Genomic DNA, 22,145 nt, shown 5'->3' with positions numbered 1-22,145 from the left:
GGGTTCGATCCCGGCCCCGCCTGTGTGGAGTTTGCATGTTCTCCCGGTCGGTGCCTGCGTGGGTTTCCTCCGGGTGGGCACTCCGGTTTCCTCCCACCTCCCAAAAACATGCAACATTCATTGGACACTCTAAATTGCCCCAAGGTGTGATTATGAGCGCGGCTGTTGTCTGTTTCCATGTGCCCTGCGATTGGCTGGCGAACAGTTCAGGGTGAAACCCCGCCCGCCTCCTGCCTGTCGACAGCTGGGATAGGCTTCGGCACTCCCGGCACTCTTGTGAGGATAAGCGGCAAAAGAAAATGGATGGATCGATGTTCATTTACTGAGGCATGACAACAGACAGAACATATTCATCACCTTCTGTAACATTTTTGCTTATTGGTGTTTCGTGAAAATTTTTCACTTGTAAATTACCGTATTTTCCACATTATAAGGCGCACCTAAAAGCCTTTCATTTTCTCAAAAGCCGACGGTACGCGTTATACTCTGGTGCGCCTTATATATGGATCAATATTGAGCCTTGAGTGCACCTCCATCTAATGGATGCATAACCCCAACCTCTACCGTAACATCTATTCTATGCGCCTTATAATGCGCTGCGCCTTATACGTGGAAAACGTTTTCAAATATGCCATTCGTTGGAGGTGCGCCTTGTACATGGAAAAAGTTTTCAAATATGCCATTCGTTGGAGGTGCGCCTTATAAAGCGGTGCGGCTTGTACGTGGAAAAAGTTTTCAAATATGCCATTCGTTGGAGGTGCGCCTTATATATGGAAAAAGGTTTCAAATATGCCATTCGTTGGAGGTGCGCCTTGTACATGGAAAAAGTTTTCAAATATGCCATTCGTTGGAGGTGCGCCTTATAAAGCGGTGCGCCTTGTACGTGGAAAAAGTTTTCAAATATGCCATTCGTTGGAGGTGCGCCTTATAAAGCGGTGCGGCTTGTACGTGGAAAAAGTTTTCAAATATGCCATTCGTTGGAGGTGCGCCTTATATATGGAAAAAGGTTTCAAATATGCCATTCGTTGGAGGTGCGCCTTGTACATGGAAAAAGTTTTCAAATATGCCATTCGTTGGAGGTGCGCCTTATAAAGCGGTGCGCCTTGTACGTGGAAAAAGTTTTCAAATATGCCATTCGTTGGAGGTGCGCCTTGTACATGGAAAAAGTTTTCAAATATGCCATTCGTTGGAGGTGCGCCTTGTACGTGGAAAAAGTTTTCAAATATGCCATTCGTTGGAGGTGCGCCTTATATATGGAAAAAGGTTTCAAATATGCCATTCGTTGGAGGTGCGCCTTGTACATGGAAAAAGTTTTCAAATATGCCATTCGTGGAGGTGCGCCTTATAAAGCGGTGCGGCTTGTACGTGGAAAAAGTTTTCAAATATGCCATTCGTTGGAGGTGCGCCTTATATATGGAAAAAGGTTTCAAATATGCCATTCGTTGGAGGTGCGCCTTGTACATGGAAAAAGTTTTCAAATATGCCATTCGTTGGAGGTGCGCCTTATAAAGCGGTGCGGCTTGTACGTGGAAAAAGTTTTCAAATATGCCATTCGTTGGAGGTGCGCCTTATATATGGAAAAAGGTTTCAAATATGCCATTCGTTGGAGGTGCGCCTTGTACATGGAAAAAGTTTTCAAATATGCCATTCGTTGGAGGTGCGCCTTATAAAGCGGTGCGGCTTGTACGTGGAAAAAGTTTTCAAATATGCCATTCGTTGGAGGTGCGCCTTATATATGGAAAAAGGTTTCAAATATGCCATTCGTTGGAGGTGCGCCTTGTACATGGAAAAAGTTTTCAAATATGCCATTCGTTGGAGGTGCGCCTTATAAAGCGGTGCGGCTTGTACGTGGAAAAAGTTTTCAAATATGCCATTCGTTGGAGGTGCGCCTTATATATGGAAAAAGGTTTCAAATATGCCATTCGTTGGAGGTGCGCCTTGTACATGGAAAAAGTTTTCAAATATGCCATTCGTTGGAGGTGCGCCTTATAAAGCGGTGCGCCTTGTACGTGGAAAAAGTTTTCAAATATGCCATTTATTGGAGGTGCGCCTTATATATGGAAAAAGTTTTGAAATATGCCATTCGTTGGAGGTGCGCCTTATAATACGGTGCGCCTTATATATGGAAAATGTTTTCAAATATGCCATTCATTGGAGGTGCGTATTATAATGCGGTGTGACTTATAGTGTGGAAAATACGGTAAGCGCCTTGGCTGCAAAAAGGTTTGAATTCATCAAAATGAGAAGAAAAAGCCAATTATTGCTACGTCTACTTGACAGTGTTAGCTACGTTGCTGCACTATCTTACCATTTCCCCTCCATTCCTCTCTTGCACCCGATTTTTGTTCCGCGCCGATTGGATGCAAAACATTTTGGCTTTTCAGTCGCTGACTTTGCTCATACGCAAGTTGCCAGACACAAACAAACATTTTACGAGCCCTTGAGCGTCAAAAAAAAAACCCAAAAAAACAAGATGAAAGCCGCCTGTTCCGGACTTTTGTGGGGGGTGCAGATGATTAATTTGCAGAGGGCGAAATTCTTAAGGGGGTGCAAAGTTAGAAAAGATGAAGAAGATTAAGATAAGAGACCGGCGATAAGTGGTGGGAAAAGTAGCAGGACGCACTTGAGTGGTTGAGAGTTGAGTGAGCGACGGCAGGATCTGGACTCTGGTCCCCGGTTCTTGGGCGTGTGCATCCGCGCGTCGTTACGTGTGCTGCGCCGTTTTGCCTCCCCCTTGAAGTATCTCAAAGTGCAACTGTGAGCTGTCCTTGGCCATATCCAGGCGGGCATCGCAGTACTATAATTGCCCCCCCCCCCACCCATTTTTTTTTTTTTTTTTTGTCTTTCCTCAGCCGGTTCAGTCCAGCGGCGATGTATCTGAAGGTGGCTGTATCGTGACGGCACCCGGACCTGAACTTTGACCCCCAGCGCCGCCTCATCGGTTCGTATGGTTTTTCTTTGCCGCTTCCTTCCTCGTCAGCTCGTGAAGTCGGGGGTTTTCTAGCCCGGCCGCCGTTCTAGAACCGCCCCTCCCGACACCGGCGACTGTTTCCACGGTAACCGAGGCAGTAAAACGACGGCCGGGATGTTGTTGTCCGCTGCCCGATACGCGCCGTCTTCCTTCGCCGTGGGTTTTGGCCGTGACAGTGACGGACTTCTGTGTTTCTGTCAAACCACCTCCCCCACCCCTCCCCGTTCCCTCTGGTGGGCTTGTATAGTTTTTTACTCAGCTGTAACATGCGATAATATACAGTACTGTTGTATAATAATCCATAATGTAGCATATTTTTCTCTACTATGGTGCAATATGCGGTTTTGGGAAGACTTTGGGAAGGCAAACACGAGCTAATGCCGGGTTTTTTTTGTTGTTTTTGTTTTTGGAGGTTGAGCAGGTGACTCATTGTGCTCGCCCAGTCCGGCGTTCGTCAGGAAAAGCGGCATTTGCCTAATCGCTTCATCTTATCTTTTACTACCCCGGAAAGCGACGGCGCTGCCTCTTGCAGGCAGCAGACGCGAGGCTCGGCGATCACCAGACCCCGCCGGCTCCGACGTTCCCACGGAGCTCGCCGAGCTATTTTTCCCGTTCTTCTTCTTCTCGGGTGCAGAGTTGCGACGCCGTCGAAAAATGCGCGCGTTTCATTTTTCTCGGGGCGTTAATCACAAAGAAGAGGCGTGACCGACCGCTCTGCCGTAATCGTCTGCCTGACTCCGGAATAGCCTCAACCGAAGCGTCTGGGCAGCAGGCGCTAAGGTGCTTTTCACTGACTTTGTGACTGTTTTTTTTTGGGGGGGGGGGCCACATGTATTCAGATTCCTGCTTATCTCCCAAATGACTGGCCAAAACGCTTACATTTCAACATCGGGCCCGAGCACTTATGGATTAAAAACACAGCCAAAATGAAAATTTATGCTAAATAAGGTCTGTCGGTCAGCACACTCGCGAACTATTCAGTCAATTTGATGATGGGAGTTGAATTTTAAGATAAGCTATGCGATACTATTCATGCTATACTGGTGTATACTACGCTATACTGTGGTATTGTAGGCTAAAGTACTATAATCTGGTTTACCATACTACAATGGATTTACCTGGAACTACACCACATAGTCTATACTGCAGTATACAATGCTACATTATGCTATACTGTACTACGCAGTATAGCAATATAATAATAAGCAGTAATACGCGCTATACTTCAGTATACGGTAATATTCCGTGCTTTTGTGTGCTAAACGAACATGTACATTCAGGAATACGAAAAGGTTTTATTATCAAAGGGGTTTCATTAAATGGTACACTCGGATTAAACGCTAATGCTAACATTGAACTGGTGGGCTAATTAGCGTTCGAGATAAAACCGGATGAAAACCGACAACGAGGAAACCAAGGCTGAAAACCGAAACGCCGAATGAAGCTCACTAAAATGAAGGCGTCAGTCACGTTTAGACTAATTAGAGTAATATCGTTTCAAAGAATAAATGAATTAGAAAACTATCAACGTGTTCATTTCCCACTGACGTTCCAACCATGCGCAAGATAAAATACAGATTAAAATTTGTACTTGACACTTCTCGTCTACAATAAATAGTAATGCGCAGTGCTGGTCTGGTGAAGGATATCCATCCATCCATTTTCTTTGCCGCTTATCCTCACTAGGGAGTGCTGGAGCCTATCCCAGCTGTCAACGGGCAGGAGGCGGGGTTACACCCTGAACTGGTCGCTAACCAATCGCAGTGCACATCGAGACAAACAGTCGCGCTCACAATCACACCTAGGGGCAATTTAGAGGGTCCAATTAATGTTGCATGTTTTTGGGGTGTGGGAGGAAAGCGGAGTGCCCACCCGGAGTAAAGCCACGCAGGCACGGGGAGAACATGTAAACTCCACACAGGCGGGGTCCGGGATTGAACTCAGAACTGTGAGGCCAACGCCTTGCTGAAGCATAGTAACATTAAAAATAAATAATAATAACAAATGGGCAAGCAGTTAATTTGCTTTAATTTTAGAAACTAGAGAGTTGAAATTGCTAAATTAAAAAATAAAGCTTGGTGGACATTATGTTGCCCCCTCCAACCCGACCATGCTATACATGACCATTAACGGCGTGTTAGCGCAGTACTTTGAGATCACCATTAGCATAGCTGTTCGGCTATGTCCCGTACCCCCACTGCCCCCCCCCCCACCCACCCGACACGCACACACTCTATTTTGTGTTCCATCGCTAGCAGTTTCCTGGCCGCCCAAAGATAAACCGACACCCACGACGTGGCAACTCTAATCTTTCACGGCTGCCTCTCCGCTGCCAATAGATTCCTGTTTGTTATTCGCGTCCTGCGCAACGTCGTCGCGTTCCTATAAAAGGGGCCGAGACCAGAACCGCGGAGGCAGACCCCCCCCCGCCCCCCGTGCCGTAGTTTGGTACCAGATTAGGAGGACTTTGGTCCAATGATGCCGGCGGGTCCTTGTGCCGCGTCGGGGGCGACGGAGAAGACGGAGCTATATTTAGCCTGACCCGAGTGGCCGTTCCAGGGGTGGGGGATTTGGTTGGGGGGTGGGCACCGGGGGGTGGGGGTAGAAGGGGAGACAGGTGCAGTTGGGGTCGGGGGGGGGGGGGGGGGGGGTCATTATTGAAGAACACAAGAGTTTCACAGTCAGCGGCCCATAATGACAGCTTTACCTACGGGCCCCGCGTCAGCGTCTATATTTAGCGGCCGTTTCAGCCAAGCGCTTCGGGCTGAATGCACCTTATGTGTGCGATATCATCAATCATTCAAAAGTTTAACAAAAAAAAAAATATATATATATATATATTACGGTTGACAGCTTAACTTTTTTCTTCCCCTAAAATATGTTAGCAAAAAGGAGGGAGGACAATTCCCACTTGGACCTTCCGCTGTACTGAAAGCACGAAAAGCAAAATTTTCGAGATGGTAATCCACCATCCATCCACTTTCTTAGCCACTTATCCTCACGAGGGTCACGGGAGCCTATCCCAGCTGTCGACGTGCGGGAGGCAGGCGGGGCACGCCCTGAACTGGTCGCCAGCCAATCGCAGGGCACATCGAGACAAACAACCGCGCTCACGATCACACCTGTGGGCAATTTTAGAGTGTCCAATGAATGTCGCATGTTTTTGGGACGTGGGAGGCAACCGGGGTGCCCACCCGGAGGGAACCCGCACGGGCACGGGGAGAACACGCAAACTCCACACAGGCGGCTCCGGGACCGAACCCGGGACCTCAGAACTGCGAGGCCGACGCTCTAACGGCTTACCCCCCGTGCCGCCCTGCATAAAATAATTGATTATGGCCATCATGAGTCAAAAGCACAATTCGGACCTTACTTTTTTTTCCTCCGGGTATTTGATTACATTTCCTCAATCATAATTTACTTTTGTTGTTACTTTTAATGGGACATCCGAGAACCAATTTGCATGTTCTCGTGGTCGTCACGCATAATGATTAAATTAATTGATCACAAGCTAAAAGAATAATTGTAACATTTTCTCTGTCCTCTATGAAAAGCTTAGTAAATTTCCTTGTTCTTAATTATTATTATTATTATTATTATTATGATCATCAATGGGATGGCAGAATCCTTTTGCGCATTTTTTTTAGTTTTTTTTATTTTCAAGACAGCGGACGAGTTAAGTTTGAATCACCGGCGCACTCACGTTTTGCGATTGAGCAGCAATCAATTCCACGCAATCGACGGAATTCTTCACCAAACGAATCGATTATTACGATCATCCAGATTGACGATCGCGCTCCCTCGATTGTACCATTTTTTCCGTGAGTATGTGACATCATTTTCTACCTCGGCAAAATATAATTTGTATTGCTCGATGCTTGCGTGCTATTGATCAGAATAAAGGATTATTCCGCTCGTCCGTAATTGAAAGTAATGATTATTTAGCGCTCCCGAATTTTAGCATTTTGCTCAATTATTCCGATTTAAGAACCTTGTTTGTGACGCCAGTAAATGATCCGATCAAGGACGGAAACGAATGTGATTTAGCTTCTTAAACGGGCTGGAACGGGCTCATAATGGCTGAGTAAGCAGAACTACAGTGGCCCAAAGGGCTCAAATGGGAAGGAATGCTAAATGCTAAATGCTCAGTGCCACGTATAGGTCGATTGCAACAATAGGAACGAAGATTAGCCGAAGTAAGACAGAATATATGTGCGTGAATAAGAGAGGGGCGGAGTGGGAAGAGATGGCGAGGGTGGATGACTTCAAATACTTGGGGTCAACAATACAGTCCAATGGAGAGTGTGGTAAGGAAGTGAAGAAACGGGTCCACGCAGAAGGTGTCTGGTGTTTTATGTGACAGAAGAGTCTCCGCCAGGACGGAGGGCAAAGTCTATAAAACAGTGGTCACGGTGTACGGATTAGAGACGGTGGCACTGGAGAGACGACTGGAAGCAGAAATGAAGGTGTTGAGGTTCTCGCAGGTTGGACAGGATTAGAAATGAGTCGGATGTTTTGGGGACAAGGTTCGAGAGAGCAGACTTCGACGGTTTGGACATGTCCAGAGGCGAGAGAGTGTACTCATATTGGTAGAAGGATGGTAAGACCGAGAGGAAGACCAAAGAACAGGTTGATGGATGCTGTGAGAGACGACGTGAGGACGGGGGAAGAAGCACGAAAAAGATGACGAGCCGAAAGAAAGAAAGAAGTTCTTTCAGATTTTTCCAAGGGGGTACTTGAACCCTTATTGCAGTTCTTCGCAACGAGCTCCACGCTGCTTCACCCAGTCTAGACGAGGACGCGATTGCATGTACCTGCCGGCTGCGGTGTATTCCCAATCCGCCCAAATACTTTATCAGGCCTTCGGTTCAAAGCGGGATGGGCGGTTAATAAAAAATGAGAGTTTTTTTTTTTTTCGGCGGAGCCGCAGACATCTGGTTTTTGTCTGCCGTCCGAAACTCTCACGGGAGCAAGCTGGCGCGTTTGCGTGTGTGTGAAATTGAGGAAACAGTTGCAGACTTCAAGGTAAAGAAGAAGAAGGGAAAAAAAAAATGAAAACTGGCGGTTGAAGAATGGATTATGGTAAAGCTGTTTCCAGGGAGACGGCGTTGCGTTTGAAGATGACGGACCGCGGCGCCGGCAGCCGATCGCGCGAGCGTTTTTGACCTTCCTCTGGAACAGCTCCTCGCCCGCTCGGTGAGAAATTTGTCGTTTCCGGGCGAGGCGAGCGTTCTTCTTCTCTTCCGGGTAAAAAAAAAAACAAAACAAAACGGGAATGGAGACGGCAATCGGATGTATACGTCGTCGGTCGCTATCTTCTCGTCTTATTCTCCGAGACGATCCGATAGGCCGCGAACTGATCTCTGGACCCAAACGGGCCTTTCTGGACATTGTGTCAGAATCGTCCTTCACTGAAGTTGTCGGCGCAACGCTTTGCGCCATCACACCGATTTCGATCTGCCCGGATTCTCCTCTCGGCTAACTCGCATCCTAACGTTAATTTCGTGCTCTGCTTCACCCTTTACACACCGTAGTTTCCGCGAAGTTCCATCAGACCTTTTTTTTTTCTTGGTGCCCTTAATCTCCTCTCGAATAATACACGCATTTAATTTATTTTACCGTTGCTCAAGCGTACCCTGGACGTTGGACGTAATAAACTCCATAGTCTCTTCTTTGCTGCAGTGGTCTGTTTTCTTGCCGCCCTCAGTGTCCTCCTGAATAACACAAACACTATCTTGCCCCGCTTTTATGAATCGTCTCCGAACGCTGCGCTATTATACTCCGCAGTCTCCACTTTGCTGCAGCTGTTCCTTTTCTTGCTGCCCACAATCTCCTCTCGACTAACTCGCATCTTAGCGTTAATTTCGTGCTCTGCTTCACACTTTACACTCCGTAGTTTCCACGAAGTTCCGTCAGACCCCCTTTTTTTTTTCTTGGTGCCCTTAATCTCCTCTCGAATAGCACGCACACTTACTTTTTTTTTTACCCTGTTGCTCAAACGTACCCTGGATGTTGGACGTGATAAACTCCATAGTCCCTTCTTTGCTGCAGTTATCTGTTTTCTTGCCACCCTCAGTGTCCTCCTGAATAACACAAACACTATCTTGCCCTGCTTTTATGGATCGAGTCTGAACGCTGCGGTATTATCCTCCGCAGTCTCCACTTTGCTGCAAGGGTCCTCTCGAATTACACACGCACTTACTTTATTTTACCCTGTTGCTCAAGCGTACCCTGGACGTTGGACGTAATAAACTCCATAGTCTCCTCTTTGCTGTAGTTGTCTGTTTTCAGTGTGCTCCTGAATAACACAAGCACTATCTTGCCCTGCTTTTATGAATTGTCTCCGAACGCTGCACTATTATACTCCGCAGTCTCCACTTTGCTGCAAGGGTCCGTTTTCCTGTTGCCATAATCTCGTTTTGAGTCACACACATCTTATTCTTAGATTACCTTGTAGCTGTTGTGCCTTACTCTAAATGCTGAAGTTTTATACTCCGGAGTCTCCACATTGCTGCAGCTGTTCCTTTTCTTGCTGCCCACAATCTCCTCTTGAGTAACACACATATACTTACCGTAGCGTCACGTATCGCTGTCCCTTACTCAGGATGCTGCAATATTATACACAACAGCCTCCACTTTGCTGCAATGCTCTCTCCCTGCCCTCATTCTCGTCTCGGATAAAAATGGAGCCCGGTGCCTGCAGTTTCCAGTGGTAAAACCGACCAAAACCCGAATTTTAAGCAGTGGCAAAGCGGCGAGAGTTAACAGCGAACAACCACCCACCCATCCATTATCTGAGCCGCTTATCCTCAAAAGAGTCGTGGGAGTAGTGGCGTCTCTCCCAGCTATCACCGTTGTGTAATTCAAGACGGGAGTAAAGGTATCCCTTGATAACAAGTAACGTAACGGTCTAATGTCCACTCCCAGTGCGAACGGCCCATTGAGCAGAAGCAGACGGTAAACTTGAACTTTGGCTTTTTTTCCACCCCGCTCGAGGCGACAACGGTGTTTTTGCAGCAGTAAATTAGTGTCTTTAGTTTCTGCATTCTTCAGTGGGTATTATTTTGCAGCCAAACGGCCGACGACTCTGTTGAGGATGCAGAATGTCATCTGAGATAGCAAACCCCGTTTTTTTTATCCGCCTCCCGCCTGCTTGCCGCAGATTGCAACAGACGAATAATTCCGAGCGTTTGATGTCGTCTCTCCGAAAGCTCTCGCCTTCACGCTTGTGAGGGGAATTTCTAAGTTTATGATGAAAGCGCTTCACAAGTTGCCCGATGTTTACTGTCGCTAAGTGAGGCTTCGTAAATTGGGCCACTTTGACCTGAAGTTGAACCGTAATTCGCCAGCCCCGACCCTTCACCTTTGGCGCCCCAAGTCCGTCCTTGATCTTATGGGGGGGGATGCATCATTTAACTCATTAGCTCGAACTGGTGGCGATGGGGTCTTTTTTTTTTTTTTTTTTTTTTTTAAAAATCCATCTTTCATGTTCAGAAAGCCAAGGTCGCACGACTTGAGGGGGTCTTAGCGAAGACGCTTTGCATTCCGGGCGATCTCTACGCTCCGGTTGAAGGGACGATGCGGTCAAAAGATTGTCGTGAGTTTGGGGAAATTGAGGTCACGTCTCGGGAATTTGAGGTCTGACTTGCCCAAGGCTTCGATAGAAGGCGGTTGGGGGGGTGGGGGTGGGGGGAGAAGACCGTTCTGATCTTGTCGTCATTTCTTGGGAATCGAAACGTGTTCATTTGAACGCAGTTTTAGGTGGCTGTCACTTTAAGATAAGAGAAGTGGTGGCATGACTTACATCAGTCCCACTGGAAATAAATAGCAATGCCATTGAGTGTTTTTTATTTTGGAAAAAAAAAATCATCAAAAAATAGCACTCAATGTTTTTTTTTTTTTTTTTTTTTTTACAAAAAAAGTGACGTAATAAAGTAGATTGTCAAGAATTAAACAGTTTATGTCACACTCTGCATCACACTTGACCCGGGAGGAGTTTAATAGACTCATGAAGAGTAAAAAAAATAATAATAATTTATAGCAGTGCTCAGCGACCTTTTTGAGGCCGACGGCTACTTCGTGAGCACCGATCGCATTAGGGGCTACGTGACCCTGTTTGTGGCAAATTTCAGGCTCAGTTCAATACACGTACATCAAATATTTCCGTTTTAATTTATTGCAGTAAATGGCATTACGGGAATTTAAAAATTTTAATTCACGTAAGCAAGTCAGATTCAGAATTTAAAGCACAAATAATAGTAACAATTTGTGGTCTATGGTATTTTTAGAAGATACCTTGCGGGCACCTTATACGGTCCTCGCGGGCTACCGTTCGCCCGCGGGGACCGCGTTGGTGACCCTTGCTTTATAGACTCCTCATTCTCCACTTTTCTGCACTATTATGATTTGTTCGCTACAGAGGATAAAGAATATAGTATTGTTTTCTCTCGAGGTGTTGGTGCTGTGTTTGTTTAAACATCTGTTCCTGAAAGGGTTTTATAAAACTGCCGCAAAGAAGTTGTAGTCTTCTTCTTTGTCCTCCAATGTAGGCCTCGCTAGCGTTAGCTCGTCGCTAGCCTTTGCTCGTCGTTGGTTATTTAATTTCACTCTCAATGGTTGGTAAGTGTCCTTGTTGTCTCACACCTTGTGGTCCAATGTAGGCCTCGCTAGCGTTAGCTCGTCGCTAGCCTTTGCTCGTCGTTGCCTATTTAATTTCACTCTCAATGGTTGGTAAGTGTCCTTGTTGTCTCACCCCTTGTGGTCCAATGTAGGCCTCGCTAGCCTTAGCGTGTCGTTGGTTATTTAATTTCACTCTCAATGGTTCGTAAGTGTCCTTGTTGTCTCACCCCTTGTGGTCCAATGTAGGCCTTGCTAGCGTTGGCTCGTCGCTAGCTTTAGCTCGTTGCTAGCCTTTGCTCGTCGTTGGTTATTTAATTTCACTCTCAATGGTTGGTAAGTGTCCTTGTTGTCTTACTCCTTGTGGTCCAATGTAGGCCTCGCTAGCGTTAGCTCGTCGCTAGCCTTTGCTCGTCGTTGCTTATTTAATTTCACTCTCAATGGTTGGTAAGTGTCCTTGTTGTCTCACCCCTTGTGGTCCAATGTAGGCCTTGCTAGCGTTGGCTCGTCGCTAGCTTTAGCTCGTCGCTAGCCTTTGCTCGTCGTTGCTTATTTAATTTCACTCTCAATGGTTGGTAAGTGTCCTTGTTGTCTCACCCCTTGTGGTCCAATGTAGGCCTCGCTAGCGTTGGCTCGTCGCTAGCTTTAGCTCGTCGCTAGCCTTTGCTCGTCGTTGGCTATTTAATTTCACTCTCAATGGTTGGTAAGTGTCCTTGTTGTCTTACTCCTTGTGGTCCAATGTAGGCCTCGCTAGCCTTAGCGTGTCGTTGGCTATTTAATTTCACTCTCAATGGTTGGTAAGTGTCCTTGTTGTCTCACCCCTTGTGGTCCAATGTAGGCCTTGCTAGCGTTGGCTCGTCGCTAGCTTTAGCTCGTTGCTAGCCTTTGCTCGTCGTTGGTTATTTAATTTCACTCTCAATGGTTGGTAAGTGTCCTTGTTGTTCTTACTCCTTGTGGTCAATGTAGGCCTCGCTAGCGTTAGCTCGTCGCTAGCCTTTGCTCGTCGTTGCTTATTAATTTCACTCTCAATGGTTGGTAAGTGTCCTTGTTGTCTTACTCCTTGTGGTCCAATGTAGGCCTCGCTAGCGTTGGCTCGTCGCTAGCTTTAGCTCGTCGCTAGCCTTTGCTCGTCGTTGGCTATTTAATTTCACTCTCAATGGTTGGTAAGTGTCCTTGTTGTCTTACTCCTTGTGGTCCAATGTAGCCTCGCTAGCGTTAACTCGTCGCTAGCCTTTGCTCGTCGTTGCTATTTAATTTCACTCTCAATGTTGGTAAGTGTCCTTGTTGTCTCACCCCTTGTGGTCCAATGTAGGCCTCGCTAGCGTTGCTCGTCGCTAGCCTTTGCTCGTCGTTGCTTATTTAATTTCACTCTCAATGGTGGTAAGTGTCCTTGTTGTCTTACTCCTTGTGGTCCAATGTAGGCCTCGCTAGCGTTGGCTCGTCGCTAGCTTTAGCTCGTCGCTAGCCTTTGCTCGTCGTTGGCTTATTTAATTTCACTCTCAATGTTGTAAGTGTCCTTGTTGTCTCACCCCTGTGGTCCAATGTAGGCCTTGCTAGCGTTGGCTCGTCGCTAGCTTTAGCTCGTCGCTAGCCTTTGCTCGTCGTTGGTTATTTAATTTCACTCTCAATGGTTGGTAAGTGTCCTTGTTGTCTTACTCCTTGTGGTCCAATGTAGGCCTCGCTAGCGTTAGCTCGTCGCTAGCCTTTGCTCGTCGTTGCTTATTTAATTTCACTCTCAATGGTTGGTAAGTGTCCTTGTTGTCTCACCCCTTGTGGTCCAATGTAGGCCTCGCTAGCGTTGGCTCGTCGCTAGCCTTTGCTCGTCGTTGCTTATTTAATTTCACTCTCAATGGTTGGTAAGTGTCCTTGTTGTCTTACTCCTTGTGGTCCAATGTAGGCCTCGCTAGCGTTGGCTCGTCGCTAGCTTTAGCTCGTCGCTAGCCTTTGCTCGTCGTTGGCTATTTAATTCACTCTCAATGGTTGGTAAGTGTCCTTGTTGTCTTACTCCTTGTGGTCCAATGTAGGCCTCGTAGCGTTAACTCGTCGCTAGCCTTTGCTCGTCGTTGCTTATTTAATTTCACTCTCAATGGTTGGTAAGTGTTCCTTGTTGTCTCACCCCTTGTGGTCCAATGTAGGCCTCGCTAGCGTTGGCTCGTCGCTAGCCTTTGCTCGTCGTTGCTTATTTAATTTCACTCTCAATGGTTGGTAAGTGTCCTTGTTGTCTTACTCCTTGTGGTCCAATGTAGGCCTCGCTAGCGTTGGCTCGTCGCTAGCTTTAGCTCGTCGCTAGCCTTTGCTCGTCGTTGGCTATTTAATTTCACTCTCAATGGTTGGTAAGTGTCCTTGTTGTCTTACTCCTTGTGGTCCAATGTAGGCCTCGCTAGCGTTAACTCGTCGCTAGCCTTTGCTCGTCGTTGCTTATTTAATTTCACTCTCAATGGTTGGTAAGTGTCCTTGTTGTCTCACCCCTTGTGGTCCAATGTAGGCCTCGCTAGCGTTATCTCGTCGCTAGCCTTTGCTCGTCGTTGCTTATTTAATTTCACTCTCAATGGTTGGTAAGTGTCCTTGTTGTCTCACCCCTTGTGGTCCAATGTAGGCCTCGCTAGCGTTGGCTCGTCGCTAGCTTTAGCTCGTCGCTAGCCTTTGCTCGTCGTTGGCTATTTAATTTCACTCTCAATGGTTGGTAAGTGTCCTTGTTGTCTTACTCCTTGTGGTCCAATGTAGGCCTCGCTAGCGTTAGTCTGGAGGTGGCAGAAATGAAGATGTTGAGGTTCTCGCAGGTTGGATAGGATTAGAAACGAGCTCATTCGAGGGACAGCCAAAGTTGGATGTTTTGGAGACAAGGTTGGAGAGTGCAGACTGCGGTGGTTTGGGCATGTCCGGAGGCGAGAGAGCGAATATATTGGTAGAAGAAGCTGAGGATGGAGCTGCCAGGCAAACGAGCGGGAGGAAGACCACGCTGTGGCGACCCCTAACGGGACAAGCCGAAAGAAAAAGAAGAAGATGATAGCGTCCAAACTTTTTCACGAGCACCACTTTGACATTCTTCACCTATAATTTTTTTGAAACCCACTAAAACCGCTTCATCAAGCTTAGTTCTCATTTTGTGAAAAACTCTTATAGTGTCCCCCTTGCCCTGTACCACAGCAGAATAGCTACGCCCCTGCACCGAGTAGCTTTTCACATTATGAAAACAAAATAAAATCAATCTTTATACCGCGGACTGATTTTTAAAACTGTTACTTGATGATGATGATTTTGTTCACAAATTGGACCCGAGCAAGGAGGAGAAAGTGGCGCAAATTTTTTGCGCTTTTGAAATGGAATTATCGTTAATCACCGGGGTGTTATGAAGAGAAATGTTGTTGCTATTATAGTGGTAAAGATATATTTTTTGTATCTTTGCATATCTTTATAAAAACATTATCTGAGTATCTTTTTCGACGCTCTCACTTCTCACGCTCTTATTAAATAGTGTTGCAGGCATTGTCAATTTTTTTTTTTTTTTCATCTGAAACTTGCTCACAACTAAAATTTAGAGTCACGAAACATAGATGACAAAAAATTGTAAATCAAAAATCAAGGTACCGCTGTGGCTTGCTTTCAAAATGAGGACTTTTTGATTGTGCGGTTTTATTTGCACATTTATTGAGGGGGGGAAATGAGATGGTTAACTCCAAAAGCAGCTACAAAAAGTGATTTATTGCTTGACTGATTTTATTTGTTATTTTATTAAACGTTAGATTGCATTACGCTCCCCGCTTGATAAAGTTTCCCCAGCGAAGTGGACACTTCCCGTGACCGATCCACAACAATAAACAAAAGCCGAGAGTACTACGGATTAATGGATCTTGAAGAGAAAGTCCATCTAAGAAGTTTTGTTGCTCTGTTTCCAGAACATTATCTTAAAATCGTGTTCAAATTTGGTGAGATCTCACCATTTGCCAAAAATGAAACCACTTTTGAAAATATCAACAAAGCTGTGATTTTAATTTTAATTTTATGTATTTATTTGTTTGTTTATTTGTTTATTTTTCCATTTATTTATTTGTGTTTTTATTTATTTATTTATGTGGATTCTATTCTTGTAAGGAACCTCCAGTACGGACGCAAACCCAAATGCAGGACTTCGAGGCACGGGCATGATTTTCAATGCGATTTATTCCGGAAACCGGGTCGCGCACGGTGTAGCAGTCTGACAAGGCAGAGGCACAGAAACCCGAGGCTAGGCGGGATCCAAAAGACATGCAGCAAGGTCCGATGACTATGGGGCGCACTAAAAAAAACTCAACAGGACAGGATCAAACTAAAGGGCACAGAATCGCTGCGACTAGGCTTACTCTAACTTATGCGAAGAGCGTAGAGTCCCAGAGGCAGTGAATGCAACTCACTAACGCAAGGCAACGAACTGGCAAATGCCAGTGACAAAAACTGACAATTCTCATTCAACAGAGGTAAAAAGCATAATAGTTTTTTTTACAACTTTTTACAGAACATATATAATATAACATATACATAGTTGTTGTCAAATGCAGGACTTTGAGGCAGAGGCATGATGTTCAATGTGGTTTGTTCCGGAAACTGGGTTATACACGGTGTAGCAGTCCGACAAGGCAGAGGTACAGAAAACCTGGGCTAGACTGGATCCAAAAGACATGCAGCAAGGTTTGATGACTTTGGGGCAAACTAAAAAAACTCAACGGGACAGGATCAAACTAAAGGGCACAGAATGGCTTGTGACTAGGGTTACTCCAAGTTACGCGTAGAAGCGGAGGCTCCCACAGGCAGTGAATGCAACTCACTAACGCAAGGCAACGAACTGGCAAATGCCAGTGACAAAAACTGACAATTCTCATTCAACAGAGGTAAAAAAACCGTAGTAGTTTTTTTGAACAACTTTTACAGAACATATATAACATAACGTATACGTAGTTTTTGTCATTCGAGGATTATTGTCAACATGGAAAAGGTGACGCAATATGAATATTTTCTGGAATCCTTGCATCCTACGCTTGTGCATTTTTTTTTGTCCTTTTTGCCGATTGTCGCTAGGCAGGATTCGTTTGCCACCGTCGCTGTAACTTTATGCTCAATTATGAAATGATACGGCGATCGCACGGGGTTCAGGGAGAGCGTCGTCGTCGGGCAAATCCAGATGATATTCGCTCCCCCGAAAAAGAATTACATTTGGTAATGATGGGGAAAAAAATTGTGGTTTAACCTTTTATTTACAGAAAATAAAATGCTGTCGTTTCTTCATAAATCAAGACGAGTATTTGATGAGTGGTCCATATTTTGCCACCATATTTAAAAGCTTTTTGCCGCTTATTCTGACAGCGGACTGCCTTGAAAATGTCATCACGCGGACGTGGAAGGCTTCAAAAAGGCAAAGAGACGACAAGTCGCTGAGGAAAAAAAAGACGAAAGAGCTTTAAGGCCACGGATTAGGTCGGGCTGCGTTCAGGTACCGTTTCATTTCGGAATAGTTTTTTTCAGTTGCGTTGTGAGGCCCGATGGAACCGAAGTAATTATTTTTTTTTTCCATCTTTTTTTTTTTTTTTTTTTTTGCGGGAAGTCAATGTGTACAATTCCGATCACCTCAAATGAGGCCAACAGATGCACTTGTTGCCGTAAAACGCCCGTAAGAGACCGATTAACGAGTGGCGCGAGAGTTTATGCAGCACGCGTGTGACTGATTTATTTGTTTGTTTATATTTGCATTATTGATTTATGGACTCCCATCTTAAGATATTTGCGCGCCCAACCTTCGTCTTATGGAAATCTTTCCACGCACGCACACGAAGGAAAAACATGTTTTCTTACTTTGTGGCAAATTCGATACTTGTAGGCTCACCGGTCAAAGCACATCTGATTTACCTTACATTAAAATATGTAAGAAAGACACCTACGATACAATAATTTAATCATAAAAATTTAAACAATCAGACAGTATTACTATGATGAAAGTCTGAAATATTCTATACATTAACCAAATCCCTGGGAGTAATAATTGCGTCAAGGAATTACACTGAAATGACGCATCTGTTCGTCCATTTTCTCAGCCGCTTATCCTCACAAGGGAAGTGCCGGAGCCTATCCCAGCTGTCAACGGGCAGCAGGCGGGGTTACACCCTGAACTCGTCGCCAGCCAATCGCAGGGCACATCGAGACAGACAGTCGCACTTACAATCACACCTACGGGCCACCGACATTTGAACTTAAACTGTGGAGAAACATCCATCCATTTTATTAGCCGCTTATCCTCACAAGGGTCCCCAAGAATGCTGGAGCCTATCCCAGCTGTCAACGGAGTCGGGGTACACCCTGAACTGGTTTCCACCACTGATTCTGCGGCACTCACAATCACACCTAGGAGCAATTTAGAGTGTTGAATTAATGTTGCATGTTTTTTGGGATGTGGGAGGAAACCGAAGTGCTCACCCGGAGAAAATCCACACAGGGACGACGGGGAGAACATGCAAGCTCCGCACTGGGAGGGCTGGGATTGAACCCGGGTCCTCAGAACTGTGACGCCAACGCATCTCCGCTAAAAGATTTGACATCTTTGTATGCTTTTGAGGAGTGAAGTTTAGCCTGGGTTGTTAGTGGGAGTTACAGAGAGGCCCATTTTTTTCCTGAAGCGCTTCACCATTTATTTTTAAGGCTAATAATCACAACTGTACTAATGTTCCCAATGAAAATGCTCACAACTGCCGACGTGAACCGCACAAAGCAAAGGAGCCTCGGGTGACATCTGCTGCTCGCATCGGAGCCCGGGCCCCCCACCCGCGGCCTCGCCCCCCTTTGAGAAACCTCAACAGGATATGAAACACTTCAGGGCCATTTGCGCGGTTTACAGTCGAGGCGTTTTATGTGGCGGGTGGTTATGAACAAGTAGACGGGCCGCAAACGTGTTATTCCGTCTGGAATCCGTCCCGCGGCCGAGGAAACGCGATGGAGGCGGCGAAATCGAGACGGATCGCAGGTGACGTGTCGCAATCCACCCTTCCCTCCTCCAAATCGCCCCCCCCCCCGCCCGCCCGTAATCCCTCTCTCTTTTTCCCGTCCCTCTCTTCTCCTATATAGGACGAGCACGGCGCGAGGGCACCGGGCTCGGATAATTAGCCGTTCTTTATTAATTATGAATAGGCGCTGGTTCCGCGGGAGCCGGGGGAGACCGAGCCTCTGGTAGCGAGTCATAAATTAAACAACAGAGTTCCCCGGCCTTTTTGATTAAAGATAAAGAGGAAACGGGATGATCAATAGCGACCCTTTAAGAGACTGGCACTGCGCAGGGACAACATGCACCAAACGGAGGTGGAAATTACGGAGAAATGGAGGACGAGAAGCTTTCGCGCCACGCCGGCGTCACTTTGGAAAAGCGCTCGCGAACGTGGGAAGTACGAAAGACGAGCGCGGCGCGTCGGAGTGCGAACGAGGTGGGAAAGCCTCGCCGTCAGTCGGGTTCCGTCGCCGCGGTGCCCACGCGCGCGACGTCGGTTCCAGTCCTCTTGCTGCTTCTTTTTTACGTGGGGGGGGATTGGTGGAGACTCGGTAGCAGAAAATTACACGACTCATCTTTCCAACAGTGCAAAAACAATCCGGATCCTGGACGTGATACCCAAGCCAATCAATTGGAAGCTGGCGCAACTTCATCTACATTTCAATACGTCGCGATGGACCTTTCCGATGGTGATCTTAAGCTCCGCCCCCTCAGCCACATCCCACAAGCTTGAACGTGTTTGAAGTCGATTCTCTATCGCGTATAATATTGGGGTATGTTTTTTGCCAAATGCATCAGACAGAGAGGTCTCAACTATTTCACGCAAGGATATGTGCATGGAATTCGTCAACTGTGTTTCAGGCTTCGGGAAATTAATCAAGCGGGCTCCTTTGTGAGCTAGCATGATATCTTTCATCAGAATTGCACGTTCCCCAAGCGTGTCTGAGAACCATTTTTTTCGGAACATGAACTTTTCCAAGCGCCCGCTACTGACAACCAGCGTTGCTTGTGGGAGAATACGGCCGGGGGGGGGGGGGGGGGTGTCAAGCTGGGAGTTCAGACAATGCGGCTGTCGGATTGGCTATTATTGTACGAGTGATTGACAGGTCGGGAAGGTCCGTTATCGAAACCATCAGAAATATGCAACAGAATCCATATGAAAATTTGCCATTAACATTTAATTGCGTTTTTGCTAGTTGAGGTCGTCTGTCACAAGTTTTGCTCTGACCGACATCATAGAGGATGAATTTGAAATCTCATCGATCGAAGAAACTGATCTGGTTGAAGTGACGCAGGACTGATTTCCAAGGCCCCGGGAAGATTAACTTAACATAGCAACAGGTGGGAACCGTAATCTGATTGGACAACGGTGTGCTGAAGGGCGAGTGACCATTCGTGCATGGAGCACCCTAAACACGGGGAATGCACTGTTGGCTGCGGTTAACTGGGAGTTCCGAAGTTGAAGCTGAGCGGGTTAGGCTCTCTCGGGGTTCAGAAATATTGCGTTTATAAGGAACATTTTTCACTTGAACATCTTTTACCTTTCACGGGTCACTTCCTCATTTTTAATACACAGTCGACACAGTGCGCCCCAGAAAGCCAAAGCCTTTTACTAAATAGCATTTTCTGGAACTACTACGTGTGAAGTTCAACAGCGCAGCAGCAATTCTCGCCTTTGTGCTTGTGCACTAGCGAGGGATTACGCCCGTACGCGGAGCACGCCAACCGTCTCGCGACATACGGACTTGTCGTTTGGCCTCCGGCGTGTCGCCCCCTCTTAGTAGTACCCTTGAAGATGGAGCCATCGTGCGATAAACGGGCCTCCGGTGGGCTGCCCGAGCCACCGGTGCTGTTAATTGACAGCGCGTTCAATTGCCGTCCAATGAATCGGTCGGATTAAAAACCTCCTGCCCATCTTTCCTCACAGGAGAAGGGGAATGACCCTCGGCTGCATTTCCGGCGTATTATGACGATTGGAAAGATGATTTCATTTGTTGAGGTTGTCATGCTTCACTTACTCCATAAGGCTGATGCTTGTCACCCATTTAACGCGACATTTTCCCTAAAAACTGAAAATATCTTCATCAAACCACCCGAGCAAAGATTCATTAACAGGTACCGTAACACACACACACACACACACACACACATTTTATCTTATAGTCATAAGCGACATAGTAGCTATCTAGCTAGCTAGCTAGCTGGTCTATGACGGGATTCAAACGGGGCAGTCTGTCTTCGCTCGCTACTCCTTCTTGTCAAAAAGCACAAACAGATTCCTGACTCCAGTCACGAGATAAGTGATGAGCATTTTGCAGCTAATGCGAATTCACGGGAGATGCTAACATGGCAGTCGACATTTTTCCTCCTCCTCGTCAAACAGCATAAAAAAATCTGATAAAATGTAAATGAAAATCACACATTTTGATCAAAAGCACAAACAGATTCCCGACTCCAGTCACGAGAGATCCCACCAAAAATCACTCTTACCTTTTTGGTCAAAATTGACAAAAATATAGCAGCTAACCCATTAGTGACTCGCGGGAGATGCTAGTTCCTTCTTGTTAAACAGTCCGGAAAGATGTACTGAGATGCAAGATAGTAGTCACAGAAGATCCCAATCAAATTCTCTTCGCAATTTTCTACAAATGATAAGCATTTCGCAGCTAATGTGAATGCATGAGAAAAGCTAACGCAGCAGTCGACATTTTTCCTTCTTCTTGTCAAACGGCACAAAAAAAAATCTGATCAAATCTAAATTAAAATCACACACATTTTGATCAAACGTGACAAACATGGGAGCTTACCAAAGGAGCGGCTAGCAAGAAATGCTAACATCACAGTCTACATCTTGTTTGACTTGGGTCTGTTTTCGTAGACGGCGGACCACCCGCACAGTGCCAAAACTTTTACCACATCTTGATTTTCGTGGAAAACGCGAGGTTTGCCGCGTGTATTTGCAACTTGGCAAACACGTCTGCGACTAGCTGGGCGTGCCAGAGCAACGCCAATTTGGTGGCAAAAGGTTGTTCGAAACCAACGCTCGCTGATACCATGTCCGACTTGACTACTTGCTAACAACAACGCAACTTGCTCACAACTACAACTTGCGAACGTAGCAGTCGACATTTTTCCTCCTTCTTGTCAAACGGCACAAAAAAAAATCTGATAAAATCTAAATTAAAATCACACATTGTGGTCAAAAGTGACAAACATGGGAGCTTACCAAATCAGCGGCTCGTAAGAAACGCTAACATCACAGTCTATATTTTGTCTGACTTGGGTCTGTTCCTGTAGACAGCGCTAAAACTTAGCGGCACCTGATTTTCGTGAAAAAACACGAGGCTTGCAACTTGGCAGATACGTCTGCTACTAGTTGGGCGTACTAGAGCAACGACAATCTTGTGGCAAAAGGTTGTTCCAAACCAACGCCCGCTGATACCACGTCCAACTTGAGGCGACGCTAGTCCAATCCGATTTTGGCGAATATTTCTCGTCACTTCGCATGAATGGCAACAAACGTGTTTCAAAAGTTTGCACTTTATAAGACCAAAA

The 22,145-nt window shown here is 46.2% G+C and overlaps 1 protein-coding gene across 2 annotated transcripts in view; it reads left to right on the top strand.

Annotated features, from left to right (window-relative positions):
• Nucleotides 1–22,145, top strand: part of sema6bb (sema domain, transmembrane domain (TM), and cytoplasmic domain, (semaphorin) 6Bb) — a 204,708-nt gene that overhangs the window by 48,161 nt on the left and 134,402 nt on the right. For both annotated transcript variants that reach the window (XM_061826350.1, XM_061826349.1), the window contains one exon: nucleotides 2,853–2,941. The gene's annotated coding sequence lies outside the window, so the exon portion shown is untranslated. The remainder of the gene's footprint in view (nucleotides 1–2,852; nucleotides 2,942–22,145) is intronic.

Source organism: Syngnathoides biaculeatus, chromosome 7 (genome assembly GCF_019802595.1).
Source record: "Syngnathoides biaculeatus isolate LvHL_M chromosome 7, ASM1980259v1, whole genome shotgun sequence".
In the NCBI taxonomy this organism is placed as follows: domain Eukaryota; kingdom Metazoa; phylum Chordata; class Actinopteri; order Syngnathiformes; family Syngnathidae; genus Syngnathoides; species Syngnathoides biaculeatus.
This window is presented reverse-complemented; position numbering and strand designations above follow the sequence as displayed.